The sequence below is a fragment of the Pseudorca crassidens genome, chromosome 14, assembly GCF_039906515.1.
Source record: "Pseudorca crassidens isolate mPseCra1 chromosome 14, mPseCra1.hap1, whole genome shotgun sequence".
Taxonomy (NCBI): Eukaryota; Metazoa; Chordata; class Mammalia; order Artiodactyla; family Delphinidae; genus Pseudorca; species Pseudorca crassidens.
The window spans coordinates 38,836,491-38,850,514 of NC_090309.1; the positions used below are offsets into that span (position 1 = coordinate 38,836,491).

Sequence of the window (14,024 nt, forward strand, 5' to 3'; positions counted from 1 at the left end):
AACACTAGTAGAGGGTAAACCTTCTTGAGCACTTACTGTGCCAGCAGTGCTAAGCGCCTCATTTGCATCATCTCATTTACTCCCCACAAAACCCTAAGTCACTTAAAAAAAAAAAAAAAAGGACAACACTTTAGGTTTAGGTTACAGAGAAGTTGCAAAAACAGTACAGAGAGGTCTGTGTACCTCTCACCCTGCTTCCCCTAATGTTAACATCTTATACAACCACAGGACAATTATCTTTTTCTCTCAAATGTCCTTTTTCTGGTCAAGGATCCCACATTTGAGTTGTTGTGTCTCCTTATTCTCCTCCAGTCTGTGAACAGTTCTTTTGTCTTTCATGATTTTGACTCTTTTGATGAGTGCTGACGAGTTGCTTTGTAGAAAGTCTCTCAATCTGCGTTTGTCTGACGTTTTTCTCATGATTAGATTGAGATTATGTACTTTTGGCAAGAAGACCACCGAAGAGATGTGATGCCCTTCTCAGTGCATCGTACCAGGAGCACATGATGTTAATTTGTCCTATTTTTGTAAATTTGTCATGTTAACCTTGATCACTTAAGATAGAGTCTGCCAGGTTTCCCCACAGTAAAGTTACTTTTTCTCTTCATAATTTGTAAGTACCTTGGGGGAGACACTTTGAGATTCTACAATATCCTGTTTCCCTTCCAACTTCGGCCCACTGAGTTTGGAACCATCCATGGATCTTGCCTGCAGTAGTTATTACTGCGATACAGGCCTAAAGGTGATTTTGTATTTCACGAGGGTCCCTGTTTTCCCCACTTTATAGACGAGGACACTGTGTCTCAAATCTGTGATGTAGCCCAAGGTCCTAATGCTAGTAAGTTAGAACTCGGGCACCAAAGCACTGCCTCTGATGCTAAGCTCTTTATTCTCCTCCTCAGGGAGTGAACCACATGCTGGTGGGTGGCACCTCTTGTAGTCACCTGATCTTCCACATGGTCTCCTCCCCCAGACACACAGTTGGTTTCTGGAGGGCAGGAACTGGATCTCCTATCTAATTGCCCCAGATGCTCAGGGCAGGGCCTGGTGTCCAGCATTTGTGGACTGAGTGGTCCTGGAGGATTGAAGAGGCCACGCATGACAAGGGGAGAGGGTGGAACCAAAAGAAAGTCCAGCTTCTTTCCTTTCCGCCAGCCCACAAGGTATTATGGCCACAGATACACCCAAGTCTGTGAACCAGGGGAGAATGGTGGGAAGGGGACTCAGAAGAGCAGACACCAGCAGGGGTGTGTGAGCCAGAGGCTGACCAGTGGGTGGAGGTGGGAGAAAGTTCGAAAGAAAAGGCAGAGGCAGGAAAAGGGACCATCTTACCCAGCCCATCATTTTGCAGATGACATGGCCAAAGCCATTGTTTCAGGGCATTATTGATTATAATCAGATCCTCAAGAGCAAAGCGGGGCTTATTGAAAGGATTCAGAGGAGGAGTTTACTGAACTCATTGGCAGGAAGTACAGCCTGGAGGAGGCTTTTCTACTGAAGTTCTCCCACTGATTACTAGCATCTCTGCGCCTCTACATTCACATGTACCTGTAGTTCCACCAATACTTATTGAGCACCTTTATGTGGCAGTAGCGTGCTGACTATGGGGAAGAAAACTGTGAGCAAAACCAGGGGTCCCCTTGGCACATTGGAGAGAGGTTGGTTTTGTCTGACTTGTCTTCTCAGGTCGTGGGTGGGGTGATCTAAGCCAGAAGGAAAAGCCAAAGTGACAAACATACTGAGTGACATCCTGCATGGGCCAGCAAGGGCTGGTGATGTGCTCAAGGTGGCACGGGGCTGCAACTTGGGTCCTTCAATGCTGATTTCAGGGCACATTCCTATTTGCTCACTTTCTGATGCAGGGGGCACACAGTGGAGGGGCTTGAGTGTGATGTGGGGGTTTATGAAGATGTGCATGCATGTAGGACCAGGGCTGAGGGCAGGTAGCTGGGCGTGTGGGAGGACTGGGGGCTGGACAGAGGAGGGGACTGTTCATAAGGAAACCACAGGCTGAAAACACCGAGAATCAGCCTTCGGGGGCCAGTTTCAGGCTTCAGTTTCCGGCTCCTGGCTTCTCTGCTCCTACGGCAACCATCAGCCCTCTGATCTGGCAGCCAAGGCTGAACGCTCAGGACCTGAACTCCAGGTTTGCCCAGCGAGAGGAAGGTGGAAGTGAAGAACAGGCGTGCTGAGTGTGGTGACCAGCACTGGACTAGACGCGGCCTTGGGCTCTCGTCCTAGTACTCAGGACAAATCCCTTCGCCCATCAGACCCCAGTCCACTCACTGGATGCAAAATGAGGGCTGGCTCAGAGGTTTACAGTCTGAATCACCCGGAGACCTTGTGACCTGGTAGATCCCAGACCCACCCCAGAGATGGGGTGCTGGGGGCCTGGAAGGAGATTCAGGGACATGCCTGGCTAACCGGTGCTCTCAGGTGGCCCTGGGCCATCCTCAATCCTGGACCACACTTTGACCAACAGTGGACTTGGTCATCTCTGGGGTCCTTCACAGCATTTCCCTGAAAAAGCCAAGTTTCTTTGGGCTACATAGAGGGAAGGCCACTATCTTCCAGATGCCCCTGCCTATTGGTGTGGGGTGGCCCAGCAGAAGTGGCCAAGCAAGATGCCTGCCTACAGGGAGCCAGCAGTCACGCTTGGGGGAGCTGAAGTGGAGCCACGGAACCTCCATGCTGTCTGCTCAGGACCCTGAGGTCACGCTGGCCTCCATCCCCCATTCCCGGGGCTGGCCTAGCCACTTCAGATCCTTATCAGGCCAAAGCTCATTTGAACATATTTGTATGCCAGAGAGCAGAGTTCAGGGCCCAGTCCTGGAAGCACTTTGTGTTTTCCCAAATTCCGGGAGATCAACATGTTGATGAGACCTAACAGGAGCCCAAGGGGCTGGCCGGAGACCCCAGGATCCAGTTCCTCAGTGGAAAATCCACACTCACCAGTTTATACCTTTGAATCTCAATTTGCCCACTCTGTATGCATCATCAAAAGCTCCATCTTCAAAGCTTCCTTATGCCATAAAGCTGTCCCCAGCCCCCCAGCCAAAATTACCTGCTTTTTCTTCTACAACTTTGTTAACCATTTTAATGCTCATCTCCTACCCCAGTTGAAAGTAGGCATTGTCCCATTTTTGTTTTCCTGGGAGTCTGGCACATAGCAGGGGTTCATCAAAGTGAAAATAGAATTGAATGAGACAAGGGGGTTAGTCTTCCAGTTCAAAAAATGAAGAAATTACTGTGGTTTGTTATTATATTAGATCAATCATTGATCTAACGTTATAGGTGACAGAGTTTATTAAAATAACCATTTTGCAAAGAATATGCTACATTTCCTGGCAATAATAACAATTCATAATTTATATTAGGGGTATCTACAGGAGCCCCAAAGATGAACTGCACAAAGTAGGAATGGCAAGTGACAATACTTAGCATCTATTTTTTTTTCTGAGCTTCACATTGAGTGAATGGTATTCTACCTTATAAAACCAAAAAGGACGATAAACGGGGAAGGAATTTTTCCCAGGAAGACACACAAGCCCACAAGAACTGCACGCACAGCTAGCAATTATGTTGGAAGCATGGTCTAAGAATGAGAGAGTTCCTCTTGACTCATATGTATCCCACAAAAGACACGGAGACAGGATCCTTGGTGCAGGAATACTGGTGGAAGGGCAAAACCTATTTCACATCTGGGTCTGAGGTGGCCCCGGTAAGGGAGGTTTGGGACACCAAGTTCTCCAGGTTAATGGTAGTGCCTGGAGTCAACAGGGCTGTGGAGAAGGCATCTGCAGCTCATACTGAAAGAACTATTTCTCCTCAGAGAAAGCACTATTCACGGAAATAACTGAAAAAAAAAAAATGCAACCTTTGAGGGCTTCCCTGGTGGCGCAGTGGTTGAGAGTCCGCCTGCCGATGCAGGGGACACAGGTTCATGCCCTGGTTTGGGAAGATCCCACGTGCCACGGAGCGGCTGGGCCCGTGAGCCATGGCCGCTGAGCCTGCGCGTCCGGAGCCTGTGCTCCGCAACGGGAGAGGCCACAACAGTGAGAGGCCCGCGTACAGCAAAAAAAAAAAAAAAAAAAAAAAAATGCAACCTTTGGGACAATAGTTGCTTTGGGGTCTGTCTGATAGGCTCTGAGCAACTACTTCTGTGGAAAGTGGATGAAAATGAAAGAAGATGCTGATGTGGTCTAGGACTCAGGTGGGATACCCAGGCCTGATAACCAACTTCCAGAAGAGGGGATGTGAAGGTGAAATCTCTTATTTTTTTAAAAAAAAGTAGGGTAAGGGGTTTGTAAGAGTAACCAATGGCCCAGAGACATTTATGACAAAAATGTGGGAACAGTGTGGCAGAAAGAAACGCTGAAGCTCAATGACTGAGTCACACTCCGGGGGCATCCTGCCCGATGGTTCCCCATGATCAGCTCAACCACTAAATTGCAGCAAAGGGAGGAAGGACAGCTAGTCTACTTCATGGAGCCTCAATTTTGTCACATGTGTACAACAATCATTTCTACCCACAGGTTTGTTTACAAGGATTAAATAAGATCACAATAGGACTAGCAGATGCTTTTCCTGAGACCAGAGCCAATAGTACCTTGGCCTGGCTAAATAACGTGTAATGGTTTGCATTCTAGTATAGAAAACACATGTGCTCTGCAGCTATTCCTGTAACTGAATGGGACGTGAGCTCCATGCCCCCGCCTATTTTTAGCATTTTTTTGGTTTTATGATTTGTCCTCATTGCTTGCTTACTTAAGGAAACCCATTTCATCACGGCCTGAGAAAAATGTAGTACTCAAAAATGTTTATGGCAATACAATACTTTTTATAATGCTACGATGACATTTGGGCTGATTGTGAATGTCCTCTTTTCCCCTCTGGTTAGGAACACATGAAAAGTCAATTAAGCAGCACAGTTTGTTCTGTAAGTTAAGTTAGTGTGTAAGGCAGTTTGGGCACTGTTTATGGAAATGAAAAGTCTTCGCCCGGTTTTGACTCCTTTACAGAAGTCTCTTGCTGTGACAGGCTGGAAAATGAACTAGAGGAGAATGTGGGGGCTCCACGTAGGGACTTGGTCAAGAAACTTGGCCAGGAAGCAGAAACATGGCACTCCATAAGCGCCATGTGCCTGGGGCCGGGGGCCAGCCTTCAGTAGAAGGTCTCTTAATTCTGAGTGACTTTGCCTTGAACCAAGCTGACAATAAAGAAATTCCAAAGAAACAGCCCCTTAACCCCAAATGAATGCAGATTTCAGTGACATACAAGAATGGACCACTGAGGGACCAGGCCAAGGCCCTTCCTCTCTGCAGCTTCAGTAGAAGCCCTAAAAGCAGGTATGCCCTGGCTTCCCTGAGACAGCGCAGAAGGCAACATCCCGGCTGCCCCTGGCAAGCGCATGCGCACACACACGCACAGTGCACGCACGCACATGCACGTGCGCACACACATGCTGCTTGTTATTCACAAAAACAACCCACTGACTCCCGATAATATCTGTGGTATTCTCGCTGTCACATCTGATTGAAATCTCTCCCACGAGGGCAGCAATTCTCCAACTATCTCACAATTTTCAATCAGAAGTTCTACAAGCACAGAAACCACATGACCCCCAAATCGTACTTCTAAATATTCGCCCAAGAGAAGTGAAGTTGTACATGAACGTTCATAGCAGCTTTATTCATAACAGATTGTAAATCCTCTTTAAAAACTGAAGTTAATTTACTTCAAAACCAGAATTAAGTTTTTCTTTGAACTGTCTATGGGAATACATATTGGCAGAGTGTCTGAAGGTGCTTCTGGGGTCAGCTGTCATGCTCACAAATGTCCAGGAACCCTAAAGCACTGCCCTGGCCTGGGTTTGCTGTAGAAACAAGCAAGTGGACGAGCAGTTGCAAGAGCCTCTCCAGAAGGCCCAACTTCTCTTTGGTTTTCTACTCAAAATATTCTTCTGTCTTTAGTATCAAAATCCATGTGTTCACCATCTGGGTCCTCAGTGCCAGGTTGCTGAGGGGCAGGTGCCCAGCTCAGCAGCATCACGTGCATTACCTCTTGATCTTTGTGATGTAACGAGACAGTGGGTTATGTTATACGGATTTTGCGGATGAGAAAACCAATCCCCACAAAGGAGAAGTAACTAGCACAAGCCCACACAGCTGGTGAGTCTTGGGCTGGGATTGAACCCACGTGGTCCAATTTCCGTAGTTGCTACAGTTGCCGCCTCACAGGCGGAATGAACCACTGAGGATGATCTCCGAGCTGCACCGAAGGGGAGCATGAAGGCCTCCTCCCAAGAGGGTATACACTGCAGAGTACTGCTCTGCCAGCTTGGCCAGGCTGTATTTCCTGCCCTGCAGTGTGTGTGTCACCCGGCCTCCACACACAGGAACGGCCTCACCCATCAGCTGGCCTTAGTGCCCTCCTGGGATGCCCACACCAAGAGACGGGGTTTTAAAAGCCTGGAGCTCTAACCTTTACAAGTACTGGGTAATTCCTCATAATAGCCCTATGTAGTAGGTTCTGTTAGCAGCCCTCACGTAACAGGCAAGAAGATGGAGACATAAAGGGGTAAAGAAACTTCCCCATCATCTCCAGCTAGTAAGGGGCAAAATCAGATCTAACATCCAGACCTTTTTCTGACACCAGAGCTAAGCTCTAATCTCTTTCTTCTCAGAAGTTAGAGAAATAGCCATGGGGGAAATGCTGGTGCAAGAAAATAAGGTCTTAGCTCCTTTGCAGTAGAATAGCCACTTCCGGGTTCAGTGGCGAAGCAGTGGTGGGACCAGAGGCTGCTGGCAGCAACCCCTCAGGTCAGGCCACAAACAAGAGGGGGAGCAGCCAATTGGAGGAAGGCTTTAATCACAGTCCTGGCTCCGAGCCTATAGCAAAGCCAGCAGCAGGTCCCTACTCTGCCCCAGGGCTAAGGAATTCCCACTGGGCTAGCCCAGCCCTCTGCATCCCGGCAGCACATCTCCACCCCCATCTTCTGGAGATGGGCACTCTCCCACTGGGAAGCATGGGGACTTCCTAATCAGATTAATTTTGGTCAATAATCTGGTTGGGAAGCTCTGATGAGCTTAGAGAGAAACTCATTCCAAATCTAATACAGATCTTCCTCCACTTACGATGGGGTTAGGTCCTGATAAACCCGTCCTAAGCTGAAAATATCTTAAGTGGAAAATGCATTTAATACACCTAACCTACCCAACATCACAGCTTAGCCTAGACTACCTTGCCTTACACTTACATTAGCCTGCAGTTGGCCAAAATCATCTACTATGAAGCCTATTTTATAACAAAATGTTAATTATCTCATGTAATTTACTGAATATTGTATTAAAGGTGAAAAGCAAATGGTTATCCGGGTCCAGAATGATTTGTAAAACTGATGGGTTGTTCACCCTCCATGATGGGGCAGCTGACAGCGAGCTGGGGCTGCACTGCCCGTGCCCAGCATCACAAAGGAATACCGGCACATCCCTAGTCCGGGGAAAAGGCCCAAAGTCAAAATGCAAGGTCCAGTTTCTACTGAATGAATATCACTTCTGCACCATCATAAGGTCAAAACATCCTAAGTTGCACCACCCTACATCAGTTAGAACCATCTGCGGTTCATTGCTGAAAGAAGTCCTCCCCTGCGCTTTCAGCGCACAGAGAAACTGCTGCCTCCCATCCTTGCGCGCATTATTCCTCACAGCACGACCACACCCAGCACACACTCCTTCCTCTTGCCTTTGGGGACAAGGCCGCTTTTCCTCCAGGCCCAGGGGAGGAGGAAGCCCCCTCCCCCCAGCCCTCCACCAGCTCACTCACTGGCTGCTGTCTGATGAGACAACCAGGTGGTTGTCTGCCTGGTCTAGCGTGAGAGGCCGAGCGGACCGGGAGAGGCCCGTTAGGGTAATAAATTAAAAAGACGCAAAAAAAAAAAAAAAAAAAAAAAAAAGACGCAAAAAGCCTTCTGGCTAAGACGGTGACGCAGCAACAGAAACAAAACTGACGGCGGCTAGAAGAAAGGCGGCGAAGAGTCCCACCCCTCGGAGGCAGCCTTTTGCGCGGAGGATGCTGACCCCTGCTGGCCGCGAGCGGGGACGCAGCGTGGCTGCCGCCGAGACTATAACAGTGAGTCACCTCGGGAGGTGCTGAGCGGGGGAGAACCCTGCCTGGGGGCAGGGGGCCTGGAGGGGAGGGGAGGGGAGGGAAAGGCAGGGACGCGGGCAGAGGCCCTGAGTTCTAGTCCTGCCCCCCACACCATCGTCCAGTAACAGGGCTGGCAGCCCCTCCCAGCTCTCAGATGCCATCAACTCCTCGTGTTTCAGGATATAAGCAAGGAGGAAAAGGTAAGAGATATGCAGTATAAATGACGCTAGTAACCCTCCGGGGCCTACCTGTGCCTCCAAAAGGCGTCCCGCGTTAGGGTCTTCCCCGGACCAGCCAATTCCAAGTCCAGAGCGAGTGAAGCCGCGTTGGCTTAACGGATGGTTACTGACTGGTGGGCTGCATAATGGCTGCCAAAGCTAATCAGGTCCTAATCCCTGGAACCTGTGAATGTTACCTTATAAAGCAAAAGGGACTTGACAGGTGTGATTACGTTAAGGTTGTTGAGATGGGGAGAGTACCCTGGATTCCTCAGGTGGGTCTTAAATGTTATCACAAGCATCCTTTAAGGAGGGAGAAGGAGATTTTACGACAGCAGAGAAAGAAAACCATATTACAAAGGAAGCAGAGAGAGAGATTTAAGATGGTACTCAGCTCATTTTGAAGATGGAGTCATGGACCACAGAATGCAAAAAAGGCAGCTCTAAAAACTGGAAAAGACAAGGAAATGGATTCTCCCCCGGAGGCTCTGCTGACACTTCGATTTTGGCTCCATGAAACTGATGGCAGATTTCTGGTCTCCAGAACTGTAAGAGAATAAATGTGTGTTGTTCTTAAGCCACGGAGTTTGTGGTAATTGGTTACAGCAGCCATCAGAAACGAACACATGACCTTCTCCTCTCAAACTCTTGTGCTGGGTGCTTGGGATAAAGCAGTTAATGAGCAGGACAGAGAATCCACTTCCACCCCTAGAAATGTTTATAATCTCCCTCTCTTGGGATTTGAAAAAGCAACAGCCAAAAAGTCATTAATCTTCTGTGGTGCAATATATAACCAATAAGCACATGGAAGATGCTCAAGATCATTAGCATTAGGGAGGGCAGGGATCATTAAAACCATGGTGAGATACCACTGCTATGATGGTAGGAGAGCTATGATGGGAGACACAGATAATAATAAGCTTTGGCAAGGATGTGGAAAAACTGGAATCCTCATGTGTTACTGATGGGATTGTAAAATGGTGTAACCACTTTGGAAGATAGCTTGCCAGTTTCTTAAAAAGTTAGACATAAATTACCAGTTGACCCAGCAATTCCACTCCCAGAAATCTGCCCAGGAAAAATGAACATTCATATCCAAAGACATGGGCATGAATGTTCACAGCTGCATTACTGATAATAGCCAAAACCTGGAAATAACTGAGAAGTTCAACAGTGAATGAAAATGTGGTATACACGATGAACTATTATTCTGTAAGTGCCAACCAACTCTGTTGACACATCTGCTCCGTCACCACAGAGCTCCAGGCCAGTTTTACACTTGTTCACATCAAAAACCAGGAGAAATAGACTGTTCTGGTTAGCCTCACTATCTAGTCCCTTTTGCCACACTATCTTCCAGACTATTCCAATGACTCTTCCTCTGTCCTTCCCTCTCTTGCTGGTCTCCATGCTGCTCTCTGAACGCATCAAGCACAACCCTGCCTCAGGACCTCAATGCCATCTGGAATCCTCTTACCCCGATGGCTAGCTTCATGGCTCACTCCTCTCAATGAGGCTTTCCCTTACCACCTTTTAAAGACCATAATAACACCACCCCTTTTCTATCCTCCTTTCCCTGATTTTTCTCCACGGAACTTATCAATTTATAAACTCCATAGTTTTGTCTGTCTCCTGGCTAGACCGTAAAGTCCGTAAGGAAAGGGATTAGTCTTTTAGGTTCACTACTGAATCCCCAGGACCCAGGACAATGCCTGATCCACAGAGGGAATGCGATAAAATATATGACATAAATGGATGAATTCATAGCCAACTCTTCCTTGGGCTTGGGTACAAGCATAACTTTTCCATGATGAAGACTGAGAGGGGGTCTGCTCTCCACAGTAAATGACATAGACTAGCACTAGGGACTTGCAGTTCACTTGATTCTGGCTGAAGCACGCCTAATCCTCCAAGCACAGTAAGTACCGACGGCCACCAATAGCCAAAAGACCCATCCACACCTTTGAGGAAGGGCCATCTTTTCTCTGCCTCGTGGGTTCCTAGAGCATCCTGGATGAGGGTCCTTAGCTGGTAAGACAGGAAATTAGTCACACCTACCGTCTGAGACTGTAAGTGTCGCCAGAAAACCTATGTGACATTCACAGCATCTCTTCTAGGAATATTTTAGAAGGGAGAAAAAGAAAACACAACCTAAATACCTCTTGGTAGAGAAATGTTAGCTTTTAAAGAGTCTAAGGCTAAACAATTTAGTTATGAAACTATATTATAGACTGTTGAATTCATTTAGTTTCTTATTTAAACTCACATCTTTTCCATCAAGTAAGAAGTCTTGGTTCATGTCTGTATGAAAATCCCTCTCTCTCATGAAAATTTAGCACAAGGAGGTGGTTTTTAACCACACTCTTCCTGGGACATTAGTGATATCAGTGGTTCTGGCCATAGTTCATTGTGTTTTACCAGGTTGTTCTCCCGTTTACGACAAGGGAAGGGAAAGCTTCGTGAAGATCTCGGTTGACACTCTGGTTTTAACCCTTGATGGGGTTTTTCCCTTTAATTTGGGCACTTGGACATAATAGAAATGAATTAGGCTTTTTCCCTTGCAAATAGAGTAACCACACATTAACATATCTTGAATAAAACAACTACACTTACAGAACATGTACTGTTCCATTCCAGTCAGCCTGCCTTCATTTGGGGCTGAATAGAGTCTTTTCTTCCTAAGAGCTGTAAACAAAAGTAGAGATTGTGTGAGACCACCTTTGCTCTTTATTACAGCTGGTCAAGACTCAACACATTCCTATGATTATGGAGGCTGCCTTCAGCCCCGGAACATAAGGGAATGATGCCCCCAAAAATGACCCGGTGCACCGCAGCATTAGATAGATAGCTGTTGCTTATCTCTAACAGGATTGTCCTTTTCTGAACAAATTTTCTTCAAAAATAAAAATGAAAGGCAACTAGTTTCAGGAAGAACTGCTAAGTGACAATTATCATTGAAGTCAAGTCTTCCTGAAAAAAAGTAAAAAAAACTCATTGTCTTCTGTTCCCACTTTTGGTTTGATTTGACTATCTTTAGCATGTGCTGCAGATCTCCTCTTTAGTTATGAAAGAAAAAAGGAAAACTCACAAGGCCACGGCCCACACCCTCCTGTGTGCGCACCCATTTTTCACATGGAGTGTTCATCACTATACTTATGTGCACACAGGTTTGTAGATTGTTTTTAACTTGTATTGCTATAGTCTTTTAGCAGCTATAAAGGAGTCCATCATGTACAGGGTACCATGATTTATTTGACCCATATGATTTCAACATTCATATTTCTAACTTTTATTATAATAATCCTGTGAGAAATATATTGGTATATGAGTTTAACAAGTAATATCTTTCTGAGATTTCTAGAAGTTGGATATGTGGGTTTGAGAGCCATTTGTTTTGGGTTCTTGATATGTCTGTTACCCTGTTTTCCAGAAGGTACATGGCAATTTATAGCCCTATAAGTAATGTCTTATAACCACTAACACTCTGTAACATGTATTACATGCCATGCCCTGTTCTAAGCTCTTCATAGAAACTCATTTAATCTTTATAACAATCTTATGAGGTAGGTGCTATTATTGTTCCCATTTTATAGAAGAGGAAACTGAGGCACAGCAGTTATGCCAGATCTTTTAACAAGAGGAAAATTCGTTTGAGGAAGCATAAGTTTTGTCAACTGAAGGTGAACAATGAGGGGCACCAGAGTTGCCACAATCACTGATGTCTGTTACAGCAAAAGACTGTATCACCTGAACTGTGAGGAGATAAGGAGTGTGGGATGGTTGGCGGGGGGGTGGTCCTTTGTACCGTTTAAGTAGCTATGGTCCTTCCCCAAACCAGCTCAGAGATTTGGCAATAATGCAGGTAGTAGTAGTATTCCTAGTCAATTAGGTCTCAGCAAGTGAGTAACATTTAGAACTAGAACCTTTGTTAAACTCACATGTGGATTTTACAGAGCTAAGAAAGCAGATTTGGAATGGACACTTTGTCCAAAAACCTAGGAGGGACTCATCTGGGACTAGAGCCTAATCACCTAAATGGTCTGACTCCTCCCCGTCATGCCTGGTGCCCCTCAGTTGTGTTCCCTGATCCCAGCCAGAAGGTGGGCCAGCAAGTCAGGATGTAGGAGAAGGTTTCCCACCTGGGTAACAGCCAAAAGCCAGGAGTAGGGGAGAAGGAGGGGAGTAAAGGCGGGGGGAGGGGGAGAAAATGAGAATGTGCAGGGGGTGGAGATTCCTACCAGGGACTGTTGACCTTGTCACCAGAACAAGAAGGGTCGACGGGCACACAGCCACTTAGTTCAATCCTCAGCTTACCTCCGGCTTAATTTCTCTCCCCACAGATTTTAATACGTTGGAAGAGTCCCCACTCAAAGGCTCTTTCAGGTGCTCTGACTTAACCATCACCTTAACCAAGACATCTGCCTGAGTGGGGAGGGAGGGAACATATCAACAAAACACACCGACAATGCTTCAACCTCACAAGCCCCTTTGGGACTTTTACCCCCCGAACTGACATAAAGCACATTCTCATTGCTTGCATTGATGTTTGAGTTTACACTAGACTTGGGAATGGATTCTGAGACAATGGCCCTGGGTGATGTTGCTATTCAGGTTAAGCCTGTTAAACAAAACCTTAGACATTATGCTAAATATACTAAATATATTTAAAATATATATATTATAAATACTAAAATATACTTTAAAAAAATGTATTGTTTAGGGGCTTCCCTGGTGGCGCAGTGGTTGAGAGTCTGCCTGCCAATGCAGGGGATGCGGGTTCGTGCCCCGGTCCGGGAAGATCCCACATGCCGCGGAGTGGCTAGGCCCGTGAGCCATGGCCGCTGAGCCTGTGCGTCCAGAGCTTGTGCTCCGCAGCAGGAGAGGCCCCAATAGTGAGAGGCCCGCGTACCGCAAACAAAAAAAATAGCCACACCTGTGATACCAGATCTCATCTTCTAATCCCAATTACCTTCCATCCTCCAAAGCTGCCTCTTCATACTGACTACAAAGCGGCATGAAAATAAACACCGTGATAGCTCTCAAGGCCAGAGCAGGAGAACAAGGCCCTGAGACCAAGTTTTTGTGGCCCTCAAGCCCACTAAATGGTTAAAACAATCTGGATTCAAAGTCTTGGAGCTCCGCAGTGTGAACCATTCCGAAGCCTGAAAGGCCAACTCAGTCAACTCCCGTTACTGACTTTGGGGCGGCTCCCTGTTTCCAGCTCTTCCCCCTCCAGACACTGTAGGATTATCCTTCCTGACCCTCTTGTTTTGGGGCATGCTTGTGTGACTACTCCCAGCCTATGAGTTCACTGCTGGGCCACAGCATTCAACTGCCAGTGCAAAGACAGACCCTGCGGAGCTCTTCCCCTCTGGCGAGGCAACCAAAGACCACCAGCTGGGTACCCCAGGGCCTCCTGTGAGCAGAGCCCACCTGCCAAATGGGATGGACTGTAGCCTGAGAGAGAAAAAAAAAGTCTTCCTTTGTTTCTAAGCCACTGGGATGGTGGTGGCGTTTGTTACCGCAGTGTAACATCGTGTACTCTGATACAACTCCATTATTAAATTCCTGAAAAGAATGGAGTTTCCCCCTCAACATTTCCTAGATCCTTCTCACACCACCTGGCATTGCCTAAGAGCTGACACCATCCCAACCCTT

At 46.9% G+C, this 14,024-nt stretch overlaps 1 long non-coding RNA gene across 1 annotated transcript; it reads right to left on the bottom strand.

Annotated features, from left to right (window-relative positions):
- Positions 1–5,550: 5,550 nt before the first annotated feature.
- LOC137205651 (uncharacterized) lies at positions 5,551–13,330 on the bottom strand. Its single transcript, XR_010934235.1, has 3 exons — positions 12,681–13,330; positions 10,980–11,051; positions 5,551–8,912 (listed from the first exon to the last, which is right to left on the bottom strand). It is a non-coding gene; the product is annotated as an uncharacterized lncRNA (long non-coding RNA).
- Positions 13,331–14,024: the final 694 nt, after the last annotated feature.